Source organism: Pan paniscus, chromosome 9 (assembly GCF_029289425.2).
Source record: "Pan paniscus chromosome 9, NHGRI_mPanPan1-v2.0_pri, whole genome shotgun sequence".
NCBI lineage: Eukaryota > Metazoa > Chordata > Mammalia > Primates > Hominidae > Pan > Pan paniscus.
In genome coordinates, this window is record NC_073258.2 from 100157756 (window position 1) to 100184862 (window position 27107).

The window sequence follows — 27107 nt, forward strand, 5'->3', positions numbered from 1 at the left end:
TTGCTGGAAGGTTGAGATTTCTACAGAGGTAGTAGGTAGATCAGCTTTTGTTGAACGAGGATTCATGTTTTGGGCACCATGCATAACCTCCATCTCTGCCAACGTGGCCACATTGTTAATGTGTCAGTGTGCTTATACTACAATGTGCTCATACTACAATGGCTGATAAAAGAGACTGGTTTTAGTTTGCCAAGCCATTCTGTGCACTGGTTTGTTTAGTGCCTCTTGCTTACTAAATTGTAGAGTGTCCATAAACTTGTATGTCTATTCCCCAGATCTCCTTGTCCCCAGTTGTATTAGTTTTCTAGGGCTTCCATAAAACAGAATACCGCAGACTGGTTGGCTTAAATGACAGAAAATTTTCTCTTAATTCTGGAGGCTAGAAGTTCAATATGAAGGTTGCGCCAGGCTTGGTCTCTTGTGAGGCCTTTCCCCCAGCTTGCAGTCGGCGGCCTTACTCCTGTCTTCACTTGATCACCACACTGCTTGCACATGTTTCTGGTGTCTACTTGTGTACCCAAATTTCCTCTTCTTATAAGAGCACCAATGATGTATCACTTAGTGTTGGGCAATACATTTAATAAGGTAATTTGTAGCAAGTTTCAGAAGTAGAAAGAACACAAAAAATTATCAGGAAAACTTTTTTAAAAATCTCATATCTAAACCAGGATTTTGACATGAATAGAAGCTCTTCAGGTGGACAGGGGTGGGAAGCGGTCATTTGAAGCATAGGGAACAGTGCTGAATACTGTCTTGAAGTTACTATGTTGTTGATAAAAATTAATTATCAATTTAAGGTTTAATTACAAGGTTTTATTTCATGTTAAGTTTAAATATTTGTTTTTCTGGTCAATAACACATTAAGAATAGAAAATTACAGGCAGAGTCTATTCAAGACAGCCACTCTAGGATAAGGGACAAATTTTTGTATCCCAGCCTAATAAAAGAGAGAAATGAGATAAACTCTAAAAAGAAGATACCGATACTGATGATGATTTGAAATAGAGGGAGTTATGATTGTAAAAAAGAAAATAAGAATATCAGGTGATTACATGGCTTTTACAATTTTAGGCTATTTTTCCATCTGTAAAGTAAAATTCATGTTAGATTAAAAAATCACAGCAAAACTATACAAGATAAATGTATGTTGACCTATGGTGTGTGAAGCAAGGTTGTGAAATAATAAGACAACTTACCTTCTTTTTCAGTAAGTCGCCTACGATTATTTATTTAGATTTGGTCTAGCTTTCAAAGAAATGGAGAGAAAAATATAGGTTGGCAAAGGTCATTCTTTTTCATAAAGTGTAACTTGAGGAATAACAACTAACATATGTAAAACTTTCAGTTTAGGAATAATTTTCTCATCTATTATTTCTTAAGATTTTTATTATAATTCCTTGAGCAGACATAGGATCTGACATCATTACCCCCAGAAATGCTAAATAAGTGTTTAAGATCTAAGCATAAGTATATGGTAGAAACTTAAAGAAGTCTGACTCTGACTGCAAATGAAGTAGTCTCGTCATCACAACATACTCTCTTAAAGACAAGCATGAGTTTATTCCAGAGACAAAATGGAAAAGTTTTGCTTCTAAGAAGCAAACTTGAGGAAGGAATTGGAAAATGACAACCGTCACCACAACAATACAGTTCATTATAAATTTTTTCTTTTGCTATGTTAGTTCATAATGAAATGTGAAAATAATTAGTGATACTTCTTATTTGCTCAATATGTGCTAGACATGTTGGTAAGCTTTTTATGTGTATTATCTCATTTAATGTTCTCAGTATTTCCATATAGTAGGGAAAAAATGATGCACTGTATAATTGCTAAGAAGTAATGGCAGTAAAAAGAACACAAAATTCTGACTTCCAAAAACATTCATCTTAATGACAATCCAAGATGAAAAAAACATAACTTGTCAAATCCTAAAATAAAGATGTGCTGTTTGCTTAAGTAACTATCATTCCGCCTAAGTTTGTAAACCTCAACAAAATTCCTGCCTTTTTTAGTTTTTAATTTTGTGCAAGAAGGCATAAAGCAGAAATGTAAAATTGTTACAATATTAAGAAAAGAATGAAGGGAGAAGAAAAAAGGAAGAGGGACAAAAGCGAGGAAAAGAGGGAGGGAGGAAGAAACAGAGGAAGAGACAGAGGGAGGAAGCAAGGAAGACAAAAAGGAATCTATAGTTCCTTCTGTTCACAATTTGTATACTACAATAATATCTATAATTTTGACTTGATATCAGAAATGCAAGCTGAGATTAAAGGAGATCTTAGGTCGACATATTTAAAATTGCTGATATTTCACTACTTTTGTTTAACAAAAATGTCAATTTCCTGAAGTTCCAAATAATATAAATAGAAGTCATAAAGGTCAATACCCTTTGGTAGTGACAACTACAAGCAACTGAAATACTTTTTATCAATCTGATCATGAAATATGTACCTTAGGTTGTCCTGGACTCTTGGTAGTATTTTAACATGGAATCTTACTTGATGGCCTTCAATCACTCTGAGGTTATCAATCTAAAGTTCTAAAACTTATATTCCTTACCTTGATTATGTCAATAAACATAAATGCTCTGTAAATATTCTGGAAATATTATTAAAGAGAAAAACAGTAAAATATTTGTCCTCACTAAATTTTTAGTTTGATATGAGGATGGCAAGTTCATGAAGATAGTGTAAAATTGCTGAAAACAATAAGAAATATGTTATTAGATTCTTATTTGAAATATATGTATGGGTAGCTATGCTAGGTTTTCAATGCTAATACATCAATAAATCTATCAAAGATTAAATTTAATGGAAATATAAATTTCAGTGTATAGAGAATTTCATTAAACAATGAACTTCATTAGAAATAAAGAGAGTAGAGGTGGCCCCATTCATGCCTATCCTTAATGGAGCTCCTAACACAACTCGCGGTTACTGCAAGCTCCACCTCCCGGGTTCACACCATTCTCCTGCCTCAGCCTCCCAAGTAGCTGGGACTACAGGCGCCCTCCACCACGCCCAGCTACTTTTTTGTATTTTTAGTAGAGACGGGGTTTCACTGTGTTAGCCAGGATGGTCTCGATCTCCTGACCTCGTGATCTGCCTGCCTCGGCCTCCCAAAGTGCTTGGATTACAGGTGTGAGCCACTGCACCCAGCTGTAAATTCTTAAATAAAATAAATAATAAATTTAACATTGCATATGCAAGGAATAGCATAGAATTTTCATATTATTATCTTATAAAAATTAAGAAAAGCTGGGAATGCTGGTATAAGTTAGTGTGTTAAATATTCTAAGCTATTGTAGCCCATGTAAGCTTAGAGTGACGTTATGTTATATTATTAAATATAAATTATAAAGGAAAAAATACATCTGAAAAAGCAACTACATAACTATACCTAATTAGAAGCGGTATTTGTTTATATGGGTAAAAAGCATAGTGATTGTATGTATAACTAAATAGAACATTGATATAAAATATTTAATAAGATGCATGGGTTTTGGTCAAGCAAAGTTGAAAAAAAGGATCATTTTTATCACAATAGTATATATTATTTCTTAACAGGTGTCTTTAAAGGATTGCCATTTAATGCCATTCAAGATCTACTAAGCATCATTTTTGCATGACTACTGCAAAAGGATTACTTTACAGATACCAGTTCCTTTGTCAAGAGCATACTTTGGACCCTGTTTTCAGAAAGCAGGTATGGTTCATCTTTATTAAGCTGCCTATAAAATTGAAAGAAATGTTGAAAAAAATATAAGATTCATGCATATCCTTAATGGAGCTCCTAATACAACTGCTGAATATGCTAAAGCTTAATATGTTATTTTCTCAAATTAAGTGATTTGTCTTTGAATTGAAAACACCTTGTGTCAGTAACATAAATGCTCTATAAATATTCTGCAAATATTATTAAAAGTGAAACACAGTAAAATATTTGTTCTCACTAATTTTTTAGTTTGATATGAGGATGGCAAGTAACTGAATGTGGTATAAAATGGCTGAAAACAGTAAGAAAAACAGTACTCAGATATAGCCTCCTGTTCCATGATATCTTTCTCAACCGACATATAATGTGCTAGTGGATGGCTTTTGTGCTTTTTGTATGTGCTCGAATTTTAAGACCATGCTTAAAGTTAAATAAGCAGGAAGTCATGGGTGGAGAGAGATAGTGTCATCCCCACCAGGGAACGGGGATCTTCTGAAGGCAGACGACTTTTATGCAGTTTGCACAACAGCTCCGCATTCTTACATATTTACGTAACCAACAGAAATTACTAAAGAGTGATTCACTTATTTTGAGTGAAACTGGGCATTGTGTAATCATAATCCTTTAAAATGAATACTCTAAAATACTTTGAAATACATCATTAGACATTTATGATTTATGACTAAGTGGCACCAGTAGACGATCTTGAATTAAATCCATTGTGTGCTATGTAACTACAATACTTCTGATGTACTTTTTAAATAATCAACCAAGAAGGTCAATACACTATGAATATGGAATGATTATCTTTATTTTCTGCTTATTTATAAAATGTTGACAATAGTGTACCCAATTTCAAGGCTGTCACATGTTTATCCTTTAACTTGTTAGGTTAATCCAGGTTAATTGATTCAAAATAGGAGAGGAGTTTCCTCATCCTACTCTATGCTTTCAGTACCTTCAAGCTTGAAAATTAGCATTAAAGAAGAGAAGTTACTAAATGTGGATGTGAGAGCAGTTCTTTTGGAAGATGTAGAAGTCTGAAGTTTTACCACGATATTTGATTTTACTTTCTACTAGCCACACTCAAATTCTAGCAGCTCGTTGCAGAAAATGTTACTTTCCATGTGTTTTTTATTCATTTCATTAAATCATGCCAGTCTGTCATTTTGATTGCAGGCCCTAACTGTACCAGGTATCTCTAAATTAATCTTGTGAAGAAAAGCAACCACATAAAAGAAAAAAATTTAAAGACAAAGTATAAAGAAGGGAAGGGGAAGTATCTAACAGTGAAACCTCAAATCATGGGAAAAAATTGAGTTCCATATAAATTAATCCATTGCTATATTCTAACATTAGACAGATTGTAAGCCAAATTTTGCCATCAAAGTTCTATTTGTTACAATAAGAATGATTTAAGAATAGGTTACACACACAAAATAATAATAATAATCTGTATTCTGTCTATAAACGTAAACATCTTGGAAGCTGTTATTTCCTATATATAAAGCATTTTGTTCTTAACTCATAATCATGGACGCACCTTAACAAATCAAACTCTATATTTTTTTTTACTTCTGAGATATCTGTGACTACTAGAGATAAATTAAATCTAAGCACCTTAATTGAATTTAGTAATGTTAGAAACAAGTTGTTTATGATGCTTGTGACATTCAAAGAAAGACAACCGAACCACTGAACACAGCACAGCAGCTGTATATAAGAGGGTTTCAGATCTAATGCTCACTTCCAGATGGATGATGGATAAGCAATTTGAATTTATGCTAGACACATCAGCAGATGGAAATAGAATAGAGTAAATGTCTTGGACACCTGTGAACTGGTGCATTCTATCAATTACCAACCAAATTGTATTAAATTCATGTAATTCAACAGAAGTCTAATTAATTTTTTAGAAGAGGCTCTTTGTCAATCTATTAATAAATTCAGATTTCAAGTTGAGGATGTAGAGTGTATTTAACTGTACAGAGAACCTGTGGAATCAGGTTTGGCAGAGCAAAGTGCACTCTTATTATGCCATTTTTGTTGTTGCTCCTTCCAACTAATTGAAAAGCATATTGGTAGAATAGGAAGCAATTGAAGCAAATGAGACAAACTGAGCACTCCAAAAAGACATAAGTGAATTAGAATTGATGATTCTGACAAGAGTGGATTCACAGTGTCATTTTAAATAAAACGCCATTTCATTCATATACTTGCACCTAATCTGTCACTGTAACAACTGAAAACATTCAGTGGCAAAACTGACAGTTTCATCTTGACACAACCAACTCAATTCCTGCCATAATAAGAGGCAATATATATTAAAAGCGGTCCTGAGTTCAGCCTTTGAGAATGAAATGTTTCACTCAATAACTTATACAACTCATCCAGGAGACACTGGCTCAGCTCCAAGAGGAAGAGCTTTATTTCATTAGAGAAGAGTCTGAATGGCTCTAGGTTTATAGATTTTTTAGCATTGCCAGGATTCTCATCAATTCATGAAAGGAAACCTCTAAGTATCAATGTATGCATCTCTTAGAGAGTATTACAGTTGATAAGAACAGAGTAGAATGTGCTCTGAATTTCAAAAATAGGAAATCTAATTTTCATCTCTAAAGCTCTTGACAATTACACAGAAATTTGAAGAGAAAAAATTTCTCATATCGGTTGCTACATAAGTATTGTGTAAATTAACAGTGCTACTACTTGCTGAAATGTTTACAGTGTGGCCAGAATTGTCAAAATAATGAAGGAAGGTGGACGGAGACAGTTTTGAATGAATACTCGAAAGAATTTCTTAGCAATTAGAGTGTCCACAGTAATCTTTCAAGGGTCATGTGTCCAGATGAGTGAAAAGTGTAATTTCTTATCATCAGGAAGGGAGATGGAACAGTTCCACACAAAATTGTTATTCAACAACAAAATCCTGATTAATTTTGAGGTGGTTCTTATAGACATCTGTGTTTTACTACTTGAAAAAATTGGTTATCTATTTTAACTACACATATAGTTTTTTGTGTTTTAGAAAATATTGTTTTGAAGTATTTTATAGGAAAATTTGTTATATGAAATATAAAAATGCCTAGTAAGGTTGGACATGGTAGTTCACAACTGTAATCCCAGCCCTTTGGAAGGCCGAGATGGGTGGATCACCTGAGGTCGGGAGTTTGAGACCAGCTTGACCAACAAGGAGAAACCCCGTCTCTACTAAAAATACAAAATTAGCCAGGCATGATGGTGCATGTGTGTAATCCCAGCTACTCAGAAGGCTGAGGCAGGAGAATTGCTTGAACCCAGGAGGCGGAGGTTGCAGTGAGCCAAGATCACACCATTGCACTCCAGCCTGGGCAACAAGAACAAAACTCCATCTCAAAAAAAAAAGAAAAAAAACAGGAAAAAGAAAAAAAAGCCTAGTAAGGTGAAACAAAATAGAATGGCTTAAGTAAATATATGTATAAGTTGGTGTGAAACATTGTAATCTGAGGTTGCATGAATTTCTTGGACAGCATTTATCTCTATCTGCCAGTTATGGTGGTGGGACGGGGTGGTTCAAGTTGGATATCGATGGATTATTTTCATTATCAGCCTATCCATAGGAAATATGTTGGTGCATTAATATTTTCCAAGTTGAAGTTTCTAAGGAGATGTAAGAAAACTGAATTTGCCCAAAGCAAGAGGAAGAAAAATAAGGAATATATTTTAGTGTGATAATGTAACAGATCATATAGGCTTTCTAGTACATAAATTTTTGCTAGTGTGACACAAGGCATCCACAGGTTGAAAACATGCAAACACTTTCATTAATATGAATGTATGCAAAATATCTCCTATATGATACTTGCTCAGCAAATGTTAACATTTATTTAATATTTCTGTTGTGGAAATAACTCATGGAAACAGAGGAAATATTTATTTTCTGGAGTAAGTTTTGAGTATAAGAAAATTTCCATCCACCTCTGCTCACAAACAAGAAATGGAACTCTTAGTCTGAAGGCTCAGTCACCTGAACACCTCAAGGCTGTCCTACAACATAAGAAGGGCTCTATCTCTTCATTAGATGGGTCTGAAATTCAGTTCATCTCTCCGTGCTAAGCTTAGTATACAGAGTGAATCCCAGACAGACAAATTCTTAACTAGATACAGACTTCTGCTTAGAAACTGTCACATTTGCTGAGTGTATTGAGGCAATTCTAACAAATGGAAAGATTATAGGCTTTGAAATAAGTTAAAACTGGGATTGACTCTGTGCTGTAATATTTGCTGACTGAAGATACTTGGCTGTATCTCAATTTTTATAAACCTCAACTTTCATTTGACTAAAAAAGTGAATACTATCTCATTTTTGTAAGGGTGCAAAAAGTGCACACAAAATCGATCTTATCTATATCTGTACATATACAAGCAGTGACACACACACACACACACACACACACAATCCCTTATATTTAAAGCTTGGCATCTGAAAAGTGTTTAGCAGAAGGTTATTACTGTGATAGAATAAGTAACATACATTTTTAACCACTGAGTGGACTGAAACTTACTGAAAGTCTCGTAAGACTTAAAAAAAAAAAGGAAAAGAAGTACATCAGGAAAGAAGGGAAGAAAGGAGGAAAGAAGGAAACAAGAAAAGAAAGGAAGGAAGGGAGGGAGAGGAGGGAGGAGGGAGGCAAGGAGGAAGGGAGGAAGGAAAGGGAGAAGGAAGGGAAGGAAGGAGGAAGAAAGGAGGGAGGGAAGGAGAGAGACAGAGTAAGGGGGAAGAGCGGGAAGGAGAGAGGGAAAGGAAGGGAAGAAAATATAGATTTGGCCTTTGGGCATTAATATTTGCATTCTCGGGCTCTTGTGGGATATAAGACTAACATAGAAAAATGATACATTCCTATCTATCTGTCATAAATGATTAGAAAATGGAATAAAAAGAGATCTCATACATAATGGAAATAATGATTGCGTAGTATTGTGCTGGATTTTGGGTTAGTACACAGCACTCTTTCCTAATTCTTGTGCTCTCCAGAATGTTAGAAGGCCAGGGACTCTGATAACTGTGTTTCTCAAAACACCTGTTAGCAGGATTCATGATGAGGTGCCACTCAATGGGAGATGTACAAGAGATAGGGAAAATGTAAGAGAAGCAGCCACAGTGGCCTCAGATGCATTTTTTAGTATCATACGCCTCAGTGCTGGAAGCTGTGCTAATTGCTGGTAGTTATCTAGAGTTCTGCAATGACCCACTCTTTGAAAACTCTCAGTCATTTTAAGATTTAGCAGTGGTCTTTCCTGTCGTTTGTTTCTTCAGCTTTTCTAACAGTTTAAAACAAGTTGATATCTAAATTTCTTTTTAATTAAAATACCTAAAATTTTATTTTTATTTTTCTGACCGAAACTTGATAAAGGAGATGCCTAAAAATAAACATACACACACACATGTGCACACACACACATTCAGACACACACACACATACACACACAAACACAAATATATATATGCAAAAGCCTACTGAGATGCATAAAAATGGAGAGATATATTGTGTTTATAGACAGGAAGACTCGATTTTCAAGAGTGTTAAGCTTCCCTCAATTGGTTTTATTTTGGTCTAACTTCAAAAAGTTAATTTAGCAAAATTAAGACAGTGTGTTTTGGGGACAGGGTAGAGCCTTGCAGTAACCTTTGGAAGATACTAGAAAGCTCAGAGAACATTTTCTGCCTCTATGAAAACTTGATATACAAGTGATGTGATACCAAAGACCAGTGGAGAAAGAATGGACTATGCTATAAATTGTGCTAGTAAAATATATTACTCATCAAAAATTAAAAGAAGATCTCTCAGAATGCCATACAATAAATAAATTAAAATAACTATAGATAGATGTAGGACTTAAAAGGCAGAACTTTAAATTTTAGAAAGAAGAAATTGGTAATAATTTAATTACCTCAACATGCAGAAAGATATTTTAGACCCACAAAAAGCAGTTAACAAAATGACAGAGGTGACTATAGTGGAAAATAAATGAAAAAGAAAACACAATTGTGACAAAACACCTTGGTGCCTGAACTTTTAATAACTTTCTTTTACCTGTAAAATAATAATAAAAGAAAATATTTAGCAATCATTACTTTTACATATCTGCAGTAGATCAACTTTCCAAGTTTGCAGTTTAACATTTTAGTAAATTGCAATGTTGTATTTAATTTTTTAACTCTTCCTATCTCTGCACATTCAGTGTCTGACTTTCTAGCTCTTCTCAGCAAAGGAATAAAATATACCTACTTGATTCTTGACTTTGGGTTTAGCCATGTGACCTGCTTTGAACAATTGAATTAACAAAAGGAATAGTATACCAGCTGTGAGGTCGGGCCTTAAGACACAATGCATATTTCCGTGAGCCATGTTGCTCTTTTTTCACCATCAAGAGAATAATGAATAAAAAGAGAGATATGTGGAATAGAGTCATCCCAGATGAAACATCCCAGCCAAACCCAGCCATAATCAGCTGACCTTCAGCCACTCAAGATGAGTTAGTGATAATAAATTACTGTTGTTTTAAAACATAAAGTTTTGGGGTGATTTTTTATATAGCAACAGCTATCTGATAGAACTATTATTCACAAAATAATTTATATTCCACTAATTTTTGACAACTCATTATCCCCAAATATGCATTTTACTTTCCTTCACTAATTTCTCTGTTTATATTTTAACCCTATCTGGCATGCCCTATGCTCCCAATTATTCCACTTTTCATGTTAAAATTAAGATCAAATCCTACTATCTCCACAATGTCTCAGTCTCATCTTATATGAAATAAAAGAAACATGCTGCATAATAACTGATAGTATCAATATTTGTTCTTCTGCTTTTATTTTCTATACAATATTTTTAAAGCTTGGTATTGTATCTTATACCAATCTGTGCCCCGATAATGTCTTCCACATAGTGCATCTTAAACTAATATTTGAAGAATAAATTACATAAGTAACAGTTGATATGGCTGATAGTCACGGTTACAAAGACAGTTTTTTTTATCATATACATACGCCTGTTTTATTTACAAATTATTTCTCCAGATTGAAGTTTTTCTCTTACTCTATTATGGTGTACAACAATTAAGGGAAAGAGAGAGTTAAAATGTAAATAAGGAGAATTGGCAACCACGCCTCTACAAATGTTAGGTCATCTTCAAGTGATGATCCATTATCATCAGTGACAAGATGTCAAAATTAGGAAGCAGAAAACCCCTGAAGCTAATGTATGGTAAATTAACTAATTAGTCTATTAGTATCCAAGATCGCACTGTAAATGGTTTCCAAGTGTCAGTATTTACCTTACTAAATTTTAAGAGGCGATAGCCAGAGGTTCAAATATTGGAATGTTATTTCATGAATGATATAATTCACTTAGCGCAACCGTATTTCTTTTTCCTTTGTAAATAAAGTTAAAATATCCATACTTTCATGCATCGTAATTTAGAAGCTGCTACCTATATATGCTTTTTAGTGATAATTTCATGTGTGAAAAAGCATAATAAATTGTCCAAAAAACTTCCCGGGTAGCTTTTAAATTGCACATTGTGGCACAAGATCAGTGTTTAGTCAAATCTATTCTATTACCATTTTTGCAAATGTCACTTGTAAAAAGTTTTATGCTTTTATTTTAATGCTACATTTGGCAAGCTGGTATGTTTACTATTCAAACAATTTTTTCTTACCTAATTTTCTTCTGATATGTTGAAAATGGGAAAAAAAGAAACACATTTTTGGATCACCTGTGATTTAGGTGACTTTTGGGGCTACACTTCCACATACAATAAAACAGATAGGTTTCAGGGAAATAAGCTTAAAAATTGTAGTTGCTTATACTTGTAAATTCTCATGCATTCTTTTTGCTTTATAGAATGGGGAAAATCTGCAAGACTTAGCGTGACCACCACTTCATAGACTTAATCTACAAACAATATCCATATTTTACTGAATATTTCCTACTATCGCTATGCTTCCCAAATAGATTGATTACTTAAAATAATTAAACATTTTATAATTACTTTCTGAAAATAACTTTTAATAATGTATTAATAATGTATTTGATACTAAGCTAGCATGTGGAATAGAAAATATATTTCAAATCTCTGAGATTTTATTTGGGGTTAAAAGGAAGGTGAAAATTTTCTGTTGTGTCTATATGTCACTATAGGAAATCATATTCTAAGATTTCAATGATGCATGGCAGTGGAAATAACAGAGATGAATACAGTAGACTTTGACTTTCCCATAGACTGAGTTTTCCAGGTCATTTAACTCTCTCTAGTGTCTTCAAAACTCTCCAACAGAGTTAATGATAATGGATTGTCATATTATTGTCCTTATGGTGACCTGCTTGGGTAGAAGATAAAAAATGCTATACTCTCAAAGCTATGGGTAAAAATATAGTGATTATCAACTCATCATCTTTCTCTCTCTCTCTCTCTCTCTCTCTCACACACACACACACAGTGCATTGTATCCTTTTATTAAAAATATAAATTATCAAGAATGAAATCAAGAGCTGAAAATTAAACAAAAACCAAAACTAAAAAGGCCAGCACATACACGCCTTGAGTGATAAAAATCCTGTCCTTTGCTCTTAAAACATCTCAGACTCTCACTCACAAATACACAGGCATCTTTGAAAGCAATTCAAACAAATTTTATTGTCTGGCTTCACAATTCATGACAGGGTAAAAATAGAATGTGAGAAGATAGATGGGCCTCTAGAAATACACACAGGACTATTCAATGAATTGAGAATTGACAGCCCCATAGTAGCAGCTAAGGAAACTGTAAGCATATTAAATAATTCTACTTGTAAAGAAACTTTGAAATAGTTCATAAAGTAGCCAACAGGTGGGAGGGTGTGGTGATGGATGTGATACTTATCTTAATTTGATCATTATACAATACATAGGTGTATTGAAATAACAGTTACCCATAAATACGTATAATTATTATGTGTCATTTTAAAACAAAATAAAACTTTACATACACACACAGACACACATACACACATATAGTATTGGACTGAGCCACTTCCTAAGCAATATTAGTATATTGTTAATTAAGTTTGTACTATCCAATAAAGATAGCTACTAGCCACATGTGGCTATTGAATCCTTGTAATGGGGCTAGTTTGAATTGAGGTGTGTTGTGAAAATAAAGTACAACACAAGTTTCCAAGACACAGTATGAAAAAAATGTAAAATATTTTATTAATAATTATCATTTCATGTAGAAATTATAATATTTTAGATATATTGGGTTAACAAAATATATTTTTTAAAATAATTCTTTTTTCTTTTTAATTATTACTATTATTTTCTTTTTAATAAAACATGAAATATAGTTCTAATACACATTGTTTCTGTATTGCCTGATTTGAGTAGGAGTTATTTGACTTTCTGGCCCTCAACCTAACTATCAGCAAAGCCAAATAGACATACTTGAAACAGTAATGGACATTCAGTGTATTCCTCAGCAATACTTCCTCTGGAAGTCGTATTCACTGGCACCAGAGCTGTTTCAGCCACTGCTTCTAGGCCAAATTGGAAAACCTATAATAACAGCAATAGCAAATATTCAGCATTTGTTTGTGAAGTGTCAGAAGCTGTTCTATGATTGATTCTCACAGCAACTTACTAGTTCAAGCTTATTAATATCTCTAGGAATTTAAAGCAGTGAGATCAAGAAGTAACTAGTTGAGGGAGTTTCAAACCTCTGCAATCTTGTTCTAAAGTCTCTGTTTTTTAGCCACATCTCTCTTCTGCCATACAGAAGTCTTCAATCTTTTAATCCTGCTTATGAAAACATAAGTTCTCTGGAGTCATGTTACCTATATGGTGCCCATGCTAAAAATTCTAGACATTTTTTATAATAAAATTTCCAGACTGTTTTTGGAAGTTGCTTTAGTCTGGACTTCCTTTAGGCATACAATGAAAGTAGTTTAACAGGAGGTGACCTGAGGAAGCAAGCAGAAGTGAGAGGGTAGGGAAAACAAGACCGAGAATGGAGAAAAGTCGAGAAAGGACATAATAATGAGCAGGTCAACACATGCAAGTATTTGGAGCTTCATCTTGCTCCAGCTTCTTGTATATCTTCCCTCTGAGGTTTCATACAAAACATACCTCAGAATTCTCACAATGATAGATGGAAAGCTGGGGTAAATATGTCCCTAATTAGGCTCATGGGTGAGGGTTGACTTTAGGGCTGTTAACACTCAGATTCCTTTCAAGCTGCCCTGTACTTGGTTGAACAAGCCTCCGTGGTGCTAGAGAAAATCTTGAGGCAGAGAAGCAGGATGAGACTCGGACCCTCGAGATGAGACAATGAGTACAGGAACAGTCCTCTATGCCTGCAGGTGGACTGATTCACCATTGTGCACTGGGACATTAACAGCGTCTGCTACTGAAGTGTAATTAAAATATAGTCAGATTCCCTGGAAACACAGAGAATCCTACAAGATTCTGTTTGAGCCTTCTTCAGCCTAACCTTATTCTTGGACAAAAAAAAACCTTTTTGTTTTTAGATTGCTGATTTAACCTTTAATTTATTGGAGGGGTATGTTTGTACACAGTAGTAAATTCAATAAATGTCAACTACATTATTTTAACTAGTCCCTCTAACACTAGGAAAGTTCAGTCAAAAATATCAATCAAATTAGCTATTAGGTATGAAATTGTCAAATTGGTTAAGAGAATGTTTCACTTTTTTGTGTGATGAGCTTATAGCTTGGATAAACAACCTAAGGGTATAATTTGTGCACTCTGAGTTGCTTGAATGACATGGCCTCAAACGGGTATGCCACGCAGGAAATAATCTGTTGTGGAATTCCTTAAATAACATTTATTTTACTATTTGTCTTATATTTCTAATACTATTACTGTGAAATAGTAATTCTGTGTAATTCACAGTAATAGTATTACTGTAAAATAGAAATATTATTGTGAAATAAAAGTGACTTTTTTTCTATTTATTCCACAATTTTCTTAATGTCTTATAAACTAGACAAGAATAAGAAATAGGCCTGGTGCAGTGGCTCATGCCTACAATCCTAGCATTTTGGGAGGCTGAGGTGGTCAGATTACCTGAGGTCAGGAGTTTCAGACCAGCCTGGTCATCATGGTGAGACTCTGTCTCTACTAAAAGTACGACAATTAGCTGGGCATGGTGCTGGGTGCCTGTAATCCCAGCTGAGGCAGGAGAACGCTTGAACCCAGGAGGCAGAGGTTGCAGTGAGCCTAGACCACGCCATTGCACTCCAGCCTGGGTGACAGAGTGAGACTCTGTCTCAAAAAAAAAGAAAAAAAAAGAATAAGAGCTAAAATGTTTACTAAACAGTAGATATAGAAAGAAGATCACTATGACAGCATTACAATTCACAATAGTAAAAGGGAAACATGCTTGGTGTACAGATTTTTTTTTACAAATGACCATGTTCTAAAGAAATTTAACAAGAATTTTGAAGTCACATAAGGACACATACAGAGTATTTCTTCATGCCTTTTGAAGCTAGAAGGGGAATCAGTGTATTTCATAATAATTTTTCTCTATATGGTGTCAGAGAAGGGACAGTACATTCAATTTTTCCTAATATTAAGGTGTATGTGAAATGAAGATAAGCATAATCTTAGAAGAGACTTTTGAAAAACATGTTGTAGCTGTGGAATTTAAGTTAATTTATAAATATTACAGTTAAATAGTGCAGAGACCAGCTCGGTCGGGGAGACCCTAACCCAGCAGCACTAGAGGAATTAAAGACACACACACAGAAATATAGAGGTGTGAAGTGGGAAATCAGGGATCTCACAGCCTTCAGAGCTGAGAGCCCCGAACAGACATTTACCCAAGTATTTATTAACAGCAAACCAGTTATTAGCATTGTTTCTATAGATACTAAATTAACTAAAAGTATCCCTTAAGGGAAACGAAGGGATAGGCTGAATTAACTGCAGCAGGAACACGCCCTTAAGACACAGATTGCTCATACGTTTGTTTGCGGCTTAAGAATAACTTTAGGTGGTTTTCTGCCCTGGACGGACCAGGTGTTCCTTGCCCTCATTCCCGTAAACCCACAACCTTCCAGCTTGGGCGTTATGGCAATTATGGACATGTTACATTGCTGCAGAGATTTTATTTATGGCCAGTCTTGGGGCCAGTTTATGGCCGGATTTTGGGGGGCTTGCTCCCAACAAAATAGTAAGTTACGTATTTTTCCGGTACTATCTATTATTTTCCACTTGAGGCTATTCAAAGAAAAAAATGTATAAGAAGTCTTTTTTTTGAATATTGAAAGTATAATGTCAGTAGTTATTTCTATGCTCTATAAAAGTTTAAAAAATCAAAGCAGAATAAATCTGTACTAAATGTTGTTTTCTTTACTATTGAAATGACTACTATCACATTAAAATTGGAAAAATTATTCAACTATAGGATATTTCAGAGTATTATATGCCATATTACATGCTTTAGTTTAAATTCATAAACTTATTTGTAAAAATTAAATTGCTGTAAAATAGAAAATTGATTTTTCTATATATGTCTTTTGGAAGTGGTTCCTTCCATTTACATTAGCATTATAAGTAGGTGTTAATTTTATACTGTTATGAACACAAAGCATCTTTAAATATGCAACACAATGAAATATCTGCTATTTCATTCAATAATATCTACTCATTTAAAAATGTTTGACTTACTTATCTTTCCACCCAGCCTGATCAAACAGCTCTATACTTGAGTCTCATTCTTTTTCTTTCATAAAACTGCTTTTATTGAATTGCATTTTGGTCTTTGCTATTTATTTTTATTGAGGGGCATAATAAGATTCAGTAATACTCAAATCACAAGAATGAGTAGGGCATGGTGTCCACCATGTCTGACAGGGTTCCATTAGGGGGTTGGGATGGAATGAGGGGTGGAGAATGTCTCTTTTTTCTTATGGCAGAGAACAGTTGTTCATTTTGGGGATAACTTTTTTTGTTGCTGTTTAATTTTATTTTGTTGCTATTTTTAACATTCAGTGAGAACCAGGGTGTGTATTTATTTTAATCTCCCTGATTCTGTAAAATAATGTCATTTATAGTATTTCATTCTGCTTTGGCTGATGTGAGGCTTAAAATCAAATTAAAGCCAAAATGGGAGCCAAGAAACTGTACTAGGTTTTATGATGTCTTCCATTTTCTTTTCTTATTGGTATTTTCTCTATTTGTATATGCTCATTTATTTTATTTGCTTATTTTGTTTATATTTATGTAAATTGTGTCAACTTTAGTTATAAAATGTGTTAAATAATCTATGAAAATCATTATAACATCTTTTTTCTAATTTTCTAAGAGTTTTGTTGGTGCTTAATCAATTTTATGTATTTTGTTCATTCACAGATATATATATATATCTGTGATATATATGTGTGTGTTTGTGTGTGTGTATATATATATATATATATATATAGTGTCCATTATGAGTGAACTAGAAATATAGCCATGAATCATTTTATTAATCCTTATCCCTATAGATAAATGCTGAGGGGATGGATACCCCATCTCTATGATGTGCCTATTTCACATTGCATGCCTATATTACAACATCTTATGTACTCCATAAATGTATACACCTACTATGTACCCACAAAAATTAAAAATGAAAACATTAAAATAAAAAAACTTTATCCTTTTGAAATTCACTTTCTAGTATGAAAATAAAGGTATTAAATTAATGAATAAATTAAAATGTAAAATATTTTGAAGTGATGAATGTCTTGGCAGAAATAAATCTCAGTTAAAGGGATACAGAATGTTATGGTTGGGTGGTTTTTTGCTTTCGTTTTTCTGGGAGATTCTGGAAGACTGTTTTGCTAAGCCAATGTTTGCTCTGAGGCATAAAGAATGTAAGGGTGCCAGTCATGTGGATTTTTTGGTGACAGAAGGGACATCAGGTGAAAATGTCCTGAAGTGGCCAGGCGCAGTGGCTCACGCCTGTAATCCCAGCACTTTGGGAGGCCGAGACGGGTGGATCACGAAGTGAGGAGATCGAGACCATCCTGGCTAACACAGTGAAACCCCGTCTTTACTAAAAAAATACAAAAAAATTAGCCAGGCGTGGTGGCAGGCGCCTGTAGTCCCATCTACTAGGGAGGCTGAGGTAGGAGAATGGCGTGAACCCAGGAGGCGGAGCTTGCAGTGAACTGAGATTGCGCCACCGCACTCCAGCCTGCGCTACAGAGCGGGACTCCGACTCAAAAAAGAAAAAAAAAAAAATGCCCTGAAGCAAGAATGTATTTGATTGGAGTAGAGAAGAGTGAGTGAGATGGAGAGTGAAAAAAGTGAGATAAGAGAGCTAGTAGGATAAAACCAAAATCATTTTTTAGAAAAAAAAATACATCAGTGTGAGATATTGTGTGGACTTTGGTTTTCACCCTCCATAAGGGTATATATAGCAAGATGGTGGAGAGTTTTGAATTGAGCAATGTCGTGATTTAATTTACATTTTAAGCAATTATTGATGGATTAGATATGACATGTAAGAAAAGGGAAAGCGTAAAGGACGTTCCCAGTATTTTGTTCCTTAGGAACTAGAGGGTGGGAGTTCCCTAGACAACTAGAAACAAGATTCTTCTGTTGAGATTGGGCAAGTGTCAGAGAAAGCAGTTTGGGATGGGAAGATTAAGGAGATCATTTCCAGACAGGTGTGGGGTGCGTATTTGATATACTAGCAAAGATGTAAAATAGTTAGCAGGACATATAAATTTGGAGTATAAGGAAGCTGAGTTGTCTGGAGATATAAAATTGAAAGTCTGCACTGGTGTGTCTGACAATACTCCAAAAGAAGACAGGAAGAGTAAGGATTATAGGGACCAAAACATAGATTACAGAGATGTGGATAATTAGGGGGGAAAAAAAGCCTGAGAAGGAGCAGCTACAGAAATTGAAAGAACAAGTGAAGAATGGTGATGTAGATTATAAAGATTTAAGGAGGAAATGAAAAGCCATGACAAAAGCTGCTATTGGTTAGATAAGAAGTTAGGAGTGACTTTTTATTTGTTTTGGTGTTACTGTTACTTGCTAAGAGCTTTTGCAATGGCGTAGAAGTTATGGTTGAACTGAAAGCCTGGTCTGAGTGCCTTTGAGATCAAACGGTAGGAGAAAAAGCAAAGAAAGCAAGTACAGATAGATTTTTCTCTAAAGCAACAATTACTAATAGAAACAATCATAAAAATAATTATATAAAATAATTTAATGAAAGTAATTAATTGCAAAAGCTATGGTATTACAATTACATAAATCTACATTAAACATATTCATGACCACAAAATATAATTCCATTGATTTTCTTAGAAATTATATTTTCAGGCTGCTAACTGTCAATATTTTGGATAAACTTTTCTGCTTGATTCTGCTGCTTCTCTAATCTCCCCCATTTTGAACTGCCTGGTTAAACAGTAATTCATTAAAGGTCATACTTTGGGTGACTGAAATACTTGATATCTTATAAAGCATTTGCTGGCAAATTTTATTATTATGTTTGCATCTTATACCTTTTGTAAATTAGATAAAAGCCTAACAAGAGATGAAACAAGAATTCAATACCATCTTGTAACTGGAAGAGAGGCTTCTCTATGAAAGTATGTTTATTCTAATGAATAATCATAGCAAACTGAAATAATTTAACTTCTAGTATCACAATAAATAAAACATTGAATATTTATTTAAAATAGATGTAAATATGTATTACAAACAAAATACAAGTTTCCCTAAATGATATATTTGGAATTTGTTTTCAGGCTAACCACATGTGAATACAAATAGTTTACATATATAATCTCATTTTATATTATTTCAATAGTTTCACAGTATGCCTTTTTGAAGCATTAAAACTTAGAGGTAGTCTGCAAGTATGAAATTATATGGAATTTGTCATCAGGAAGCACGAGTTTGAATCCCAATTCTAGTAATTCAAACTGCATGATTTGGAGCAAACCTTCATTTTCTCAGGTTCTTCACCTGTAAAATTGGAATAATCAGAATATTTACCAAACTGGATCACTGTGGAAGTCAGTGGAATGTGCTATGGTCAGTAAGTCACATGTCTTGTACTCTTTGTGGAAGGGGAAGTATGTTATCTACAAACAACAAAAAGTGGAAAAGAAAAGAAAAAGGAAAAACTTAAAGCTTATATTTAACCTTACAAGAACGTTTTTTACTTGAAGGTCATTAATCAGTCTCTGTTAAGTTATTGAGGAGACAAAATTCCAGTGATAGAAAGCTTCATAAACAGGCCTTGAGTCCAGTTTCTTGAATTTGCAATTCAAGAAAAATTAAATGACAAACCATGGCTGAAGAAAAGTACTGTGAGAGAACAAAAATAGTAAAGAAAACACTGATGAAATTAGCATCCAAGGAGGAATCACTACAATAATCCAGATTTGAATTCTAATAATAAAAGTTAAGATTTAAACTTGATTCAAGAGCATCTTGGCCTGCTTAATAAAATAATAAGCTATCTAACATATCTAGTAATAAATCAGTGTTTATTTGTCATGCTGATCTTTTCCATATTTAAAAAGAAGTGTTAGTCTCAGAAAGATATGGAAAAAATAGTCTTAAATATCAGAAGCAAACATTTTACTTGCTATTTGTAAATAAGATTTTACAGACTTTAAAATATTTTAAAATTTACAATCTAGTGTGTGTAATTTGACTCATTGCCACAAACTATTTCTCATAACTTGATTCAGAGACAACTGTGTGAGGAGAGGGATATATATGGGAAACCTGAATCAATGCTACAATGATAAACGCCAAGGCTTTTACCTATAACATAAAACAAAGTAGGACAATCATTTTAAAAATTATTTATTTTTTAATAAAATTTGAAATGGTGTCATTTTATTATTTAAGAAGCAGGCAAACAGGCACAATGACTCATGCCCGTAATCCCAACACTTTGGGAGGCTGAGGTTGGTGGATCACTTGAGTCCAGGAGTTCAAAATCAGCCAGGGCAACATGGCGAAACCCCGTTATCTCAAAAAAAAAAAAAAAAAAAAAAAAAGCAGGGCGTGGTGACACGTGCCTGTGATCCCAGCTAAGCAGCTAAGGTGGGCAGGATCCCAGGAGATGGAGGTTGTGGTGATAGTACCACTGCACTCCAGCTTGGGCAACAGAGGGAAAGCTTATCTGAAAAAAGAAAGAAAGAAAGAAAAAAAGCAGATGGATATTAGTGCCCAAATTCAAGTGTTATTATACTGTTTATTTTTAGGACTATAAAAAAATCTTTGGATACAATTAATTAGAACCAGACGAACTTAAGGTGTTGTTCTAGCTGAGATATTAGTAATATTACTGAGTCTGTGTAGAAAATAACTTCAATGATGGTCATTTGTCATCAGATTAAAAAAAACTGAGATATACAAAACAAAAAACAAAACAAAACAAAACAAAAGACAAAATTTTGTAAAGTGGAAAGGGAGCATTAGATTGCTATCACTCAATAGTTGTGAAGCTTGGATCCAGAATAGAGGATGCTGCAGTGTCATTGTGCTCTTTTCTTGTCAGGCCTCATCTGGAAGAGAGGCAATAGCAAGCTGCAGGTGGCTGGAAAGAGAGGAGGGATGACGAATCTTTATCACCTGGGAAATGATGAAAGAAATTGAGGATGTGTACTCTGGAAAGAAGTAGATTTAGACAGACACAATATGTATGTTCTCAGATGTTTAAAAGTACTGTCATGTGGAAGATGGATTAGAATGGGTATGTGTTGCTCCAAAGAATAGCCTGTGGACCAAGACTAGCTGTCAGAAAGGTATTTCAGCTCAGCATGATAAAAAGGTTTCTGACTCTGAATTACATAGTGTTAGTGAGTGCTTCATTGTAAGACGTATCCTGTTCTGAAAAAGTAGACTAGGTATGATATCCAAGGTCACTTCTGACACTAAGAAATCTTTGATTTTTGTGAATTAAAGTATATTTTAAATGTCCATTCTCAGTTTTAGTAAAAAGCCCTGTGCATAGTTTTAAGATAATCTGAAAAATATATATTATTGTGTTATACTTAGATCTCTGTATCTATACCTTCTAATATGTATCTATCTTTTAAATTCTGCTTAAAGCAAGCTGCTTTAAAATTTTTCACGGAGCATTTTTGAAAAACTTATATTCTTAAAATGAAAAACTCATAATGACCAGTCATTCATTTAAAACATTTGACCACATTTCGACCTACAAAAACAGCAGTTTCATATAAATCAATCAGATACTATGGGTCAAATAATGTGTTTGAGGTGACAATGAAACAGGACAAGTAAATGTGTAATTACATAGAGTGTGCTAAGTGAAACAAAAAAAAATTTACAGACGCTTGTGAAAGCCTCATTTACATTTATAAAATGTCATTTCAAGAAAATCCAACATTCGAAAATGATAAACTTAAAAAATAGAATGTGACTATTTATAAAATAGCCTTCTCATATAGAGATGATACCTGATAAATTTAATTGCCAAACTTACAGAAGACAATTGTTTTGTGATTAAGCACACACAGCCCCACATCTCCTCAACTTCAAAGTGCGTAAGTTTTCAGTAGAAAGTCTATGGCACGAGGAAGCTTTCCCAGTTAGTGCTAAGAGCTTTATAAGGTAGGATTTTGTCCACCGATAGATCAATAACTTGCTGATAAGTAAAATTAAGGATCTGTATTTTCAAAAACCTTTTACCAGACATATTTTGGAGGAATTACCTTTCTCATTGTTTACCTCAATCCTTAGTTAACTGAAAAGAATAGGAAAAAAACTGATCCTCAAGTTCTTTCAGGTTTTGATTAAAGCTGTCAAAAGAGATTCACTCAGAAAACTCTTGTTACTAATCACACATTGTTTCATTTTTTAAAAATCCTGATCTGACAGGGTCTTCATACTAACGTTTATCTATTATGTTAAAAATAACAATTTTTATTACATTAAGATATCCATCTTTTGAAAAATAGATATAAAATTTTTTAGTTCACCACTTTTCTGAAAAAGAAAGTGAAGATAAATACATCTAATGTAGCAAAGCAGATCATATAAATAAGAGCAAAATAAGTAAATAGAATGGCTATAGGGTAATAGAAAAATTTAAATCAAATGTCATCAGTGAAGCTCGTGATCTCTGCTCCGAAAAGCATCAACATGAGCAGCACACTGCTTGGTGATCTGCACAGACAAGGGGTGAAATGACTGACTTTGGAGACCCAGCTAAGGGAGCATTCAAAAATAAGAAAAGTATGTTTAAAGAAGAAATGTTACAATGAGCTGTAAGGCCCCTTAAAATCTAGTTAATTGCTTGTTCTCCAAGACCATAGTATATTTTAAGTCACTACCCTTACAAGATTAGACATTTCGGGACCTCTTATTGGGTAGACAAAAGAAAAGTTGGAAATGTGTAGCTTTCTGCATCTGAAGGGCCTGTGATGGAACAGAAAACATAATGGACATAGTCAAGACCCCTGGACGTGGAGCCTTTTTCTCAGGCCAATATTTGAATTACTCCCACTTGTACTGATTCCAAGTGTTAAATTACTCAAAAGGGAAATTTAGGACTCCTGTAAAGCAAGCATATAAGCCATATGAATACATATATATGGAAGTATTTCATATTTAAAATAAAACATACACTCAGGAATACTATGAAAACATAATATGGGAATAATATTGCTCATATATTAGCGCTCAGTATTGTTTTTCTAATGAATTATACACTGTTGTTGAGGGGGATATAATCTTTTTAGTGACATAAACTGAATCTAATGACTTATTAGGATTATGTGGTTTACTCAGTCCTTTCCTTTGAACTATCCCATTCCTATCTTCACCTTTGTACACAGGCATCTTAAAGGCAACTTAAAATAAATATATCCAAACCACAACTTATGCCCTCATCCCTGTGGTGGATTGAAACATTTTTCTCAGTTCTTAACCTTGAAGCACCCAATGAGGAAGGCGTTATCACTCAAATTTTACAAAAAAGGAATATGAGGTTAAAAGAAGAAACATGTACCATGTCGTATAACAATAATAGCTCAAGATCAAGATTTGTTCTGATGTCTAAAGAGTGTTAATACCTGTGTTTTCTATCTGAAAAGGTATGATAAGAATGATATGCTTGGAAAAGACTTTCAATCTTAGTTCTATTAAAATGTAGATTATATATATTTGTTGCTATGCATATGTAAATTATTACTTAATTTTCCTCAGAATAACTATAAAATATGCCTTTCATTTTGTATACTTTCTCCTGGCCCCTTTGAAATAGAATTATTAAAAATTGATTGTATTTTTCCCAAAGGTAAGAGTAAGTAGAAAACCTCAAGTATTTCAATCAAAAATTTCAAAACAAATCAAAAGATACATGAGAGATTAATTACATACATTAATGCATATTTCATAATATTGAAGGAACAAAATAAAGATGAAAAACAGTTAGCCCACATTCATACCATGCTAACATAATACTTTTTAAAGCTTGTGTTTTCTTTCAGTTTTTGTCCATAGGCGTAAATTCCTATCATTATTATAGCACAGATCTAATTCTATATTTGACTTTTTCACTTCACATTATGTCATATTGTGTGAATACTGCCTCTAAATATTGACTTCCAATATTAAGTATATAGAAAGTCAGTAGAGGTGCTGAGAGGCAAACAATAATTCTGCTTAATTGATGATGATCAACAATCGATTGATTATCAACAAAGAATTGAATTAATTTTGAAAATGCAATGCAAAAATTGTGAACTAATTTATTTTCAAAAGTGTCTATATGGTATTGCAAACACCTGCCTTTCTTCTCTCATCTCCACCAATACTCAGCCTGTTTTGTGTCCAGAAGGCCTTGATCTCCTCAGGCCTGGTGGCCCTTGTGACAGGGATTATGATTACTTCGCCATCCCTGGAGAGAGAATCCTACCGAGGTCTCCACTACTGTGGTGGAGGAGGTGTCAGCTCTCCCACAAGGTGTACCCTGCTGGCAATAGTCACAGCTCCAGTAAGGAGTTGAACCTCACCAGAGCAGGGTGCACTTGTGACTAAGAAATAGCTGATATGGACTGAATGTTTGCATTTCTCCAAAATTCTTATGTTAATGCCCTTATTCCCAATGGTATTATATTTAGAGAGAGATGTGACCTCTGGGAGGTAAGGTAGGTTAGAATAGGTCATAAGTATGGGGCCCTCATGATGAGATTAATGCCCTTATAAAAAGAGGAAGAGACACAAGCTCTCTCTCTCCTGTGTGAGGACACAGCAAGAAGGCAGCCATCCACAAATCAGAAAGGAAACCCTTACCAGATACTGAAGCTGCTACACCTTTATCTTGGACTTCCCAGCCTCTGGAACTGTAAGAAATAAATATTTGTTGTAGAAGCTACCCACCCTATGATATTTTGTTATAGCAGCCCAGACTGACAAAGACACTAGCTAAAGGTCATTGACTGTTACGAGACACTACGTTGTTTTGTATGCAGAATCTCATTTATTCATTATATCAGATCTGAGAGGCAGAGAGTTTTCATGTTCTTCCAGAGTTTTTACATCTTTGGCTTAATATCCCTGATCCCTTCAAGTAGTCCTTGGGTCCCAGAGTTTCAAGTTCAATCACAATCCTGGTTATTCTCTAGGCCATGTCTTTATACTATTGAAATAGTCCTGTCACATGGATAGTTGTGGATTCTAGGAAAAATCTCTGCCTTTTGTGTTTCTATACTAGCACAAAAAGATTATTATTATCAAAGGGTAAAACAATGACACAGGGCTTGGGAAGTGTTATAAAACTTCCAAACAAAGAAAATAAAGGATTTTATGAATCTCAATGCTTAGCTTCTCCACTCACTAGAAACAAAAGTAATTAATATAATAACACATAAACTACATAGAGAAAAACATAGGCTCAAATAGCATAATAGCTATATTAAAATTTCTTTGTTTTCTTATATCTAATAGGAGAAAGCACATATCATATCACTTTTCTTAGGCTGTTAGGCAGTTCAGTCCCACTTTTCATGAGTCTGACCTGATTTCAATTTATTTTGCACTTTAATTAATGGAAAAATAAGAAGGGAGGTTAAGAATATGTGTAACAAGGGTGCACAGTGTGTTTAGTGTGCGTTATTTGCATTTTTTTTGGTAACTAAATGACAATTCTACCATGATATTAGCCCTGATATTTTTCGTTCTGAGGTGGGTAGGAGTTGTTTCTGTCAGCAGAACTCCTGCTAAATGACTTCACTATCATTTCTCCCCAATATAATGTGCTATTAATAATTTTCTTTACTAAAAAGGCACTACTCTGCTATTGAAAATAAGTTTTGTATATTACTTTAAAAATACGATCAAGGTGTAAAGTTTGTTGTAGGCAAAAATATTCTGCTTCAGTTTTTGAACAAATGCATTTGAACAGCTGAATTTGTTGAGAAATGTGTTTCTTTATATAGTTGAATTATCATTAATAATGTTATTTAATGAAAATAATTCATTAGATTATTAACAAATTAAATTTAAATAATTGCACAAAAGATCACTGCTACTAGCCTATCTTCTTAGTGGATCACGAGGTCAGGAGATCGAGACCATCCTGGCTAACATGGTGAAACCGCATCTCTACTAAAAATACAAGCAATTAGCCAGGCGTGGTGGCAGGCGCCTGTAGTTCCAGCTACTTGGGAGGCTGAGGCAGGAGAATGGCGTGAACCCAAGAGGCGGAGCTTTCAGTGAGCCGAGATTGCGCCACTTCACTCCAGCCTGGGCGACAGAGCAAGACTCCGTCCCCCCCCAAAAAATACACTAGAACAGTCTTCTGAAGTAATTCAAGTATGACTGGTTGAAACTTTAAGGCCTAGAACATATTGATAACTCTTCTACTACCATGTAGTTATGATATTTTTGATTATATTGAAATAAGTCTGCTGAGGTTAAGTTCTGTAATCTGGATTTAAGGAAGGTTTTATATCTAAGCCTGCCAACTTCAAATGGAGAAACTTCAACCTACAGACTGCCTTCGGACATTTTTTTAACTCCTTAGTTTAATCACTTCTTCTGGATAGGTGGCATGGTCCCAAGATCCTTCAGATCCATCTACCACCAGTTAGACATGGTCTACTTTGGTTCAGATAATCTTAAGTTTCTTAATTTTCCATTTGACAGTGTGTATGTGTGTGTATTATATATCATATATATTATAATACATGTAAGATCTGTGGTTTTAAATCATTACTTTTAGCTTTGGAAGACTCCTTGGTGTGCACAGCACTAATATAAAACTCTCCCCTGCAATGTCACCCGGTGGTGCCTAAGTGCTCCATGTGTTCAATCATTGATACGTGCATTCCACAAATACATACTGAGC

The 27107-nt window shown here is 34.2% G+C and overlaps 1 protein-coding gene across 1 annotated transcript in view; it reads left to right on the top strand.

Moving 5' to 3' along the window:
* CNTN5 (contactin 5) overlaps positions 1 to 27107 on the top strand; it is a 1328674-nt gene that overhangs the window by 304334 nt on the left and 997233 nt on the right. Inside the window, exon 2 of the mRNA XM_034933581.3 lies at positions 3565 to 3703. The gene's annotated coding sequence lies outside the window, so the exon portion shown is untranslated. The remainder of the gene's footprint in view (positions 1 to 3564; positions 3704 to 27107) is intronic.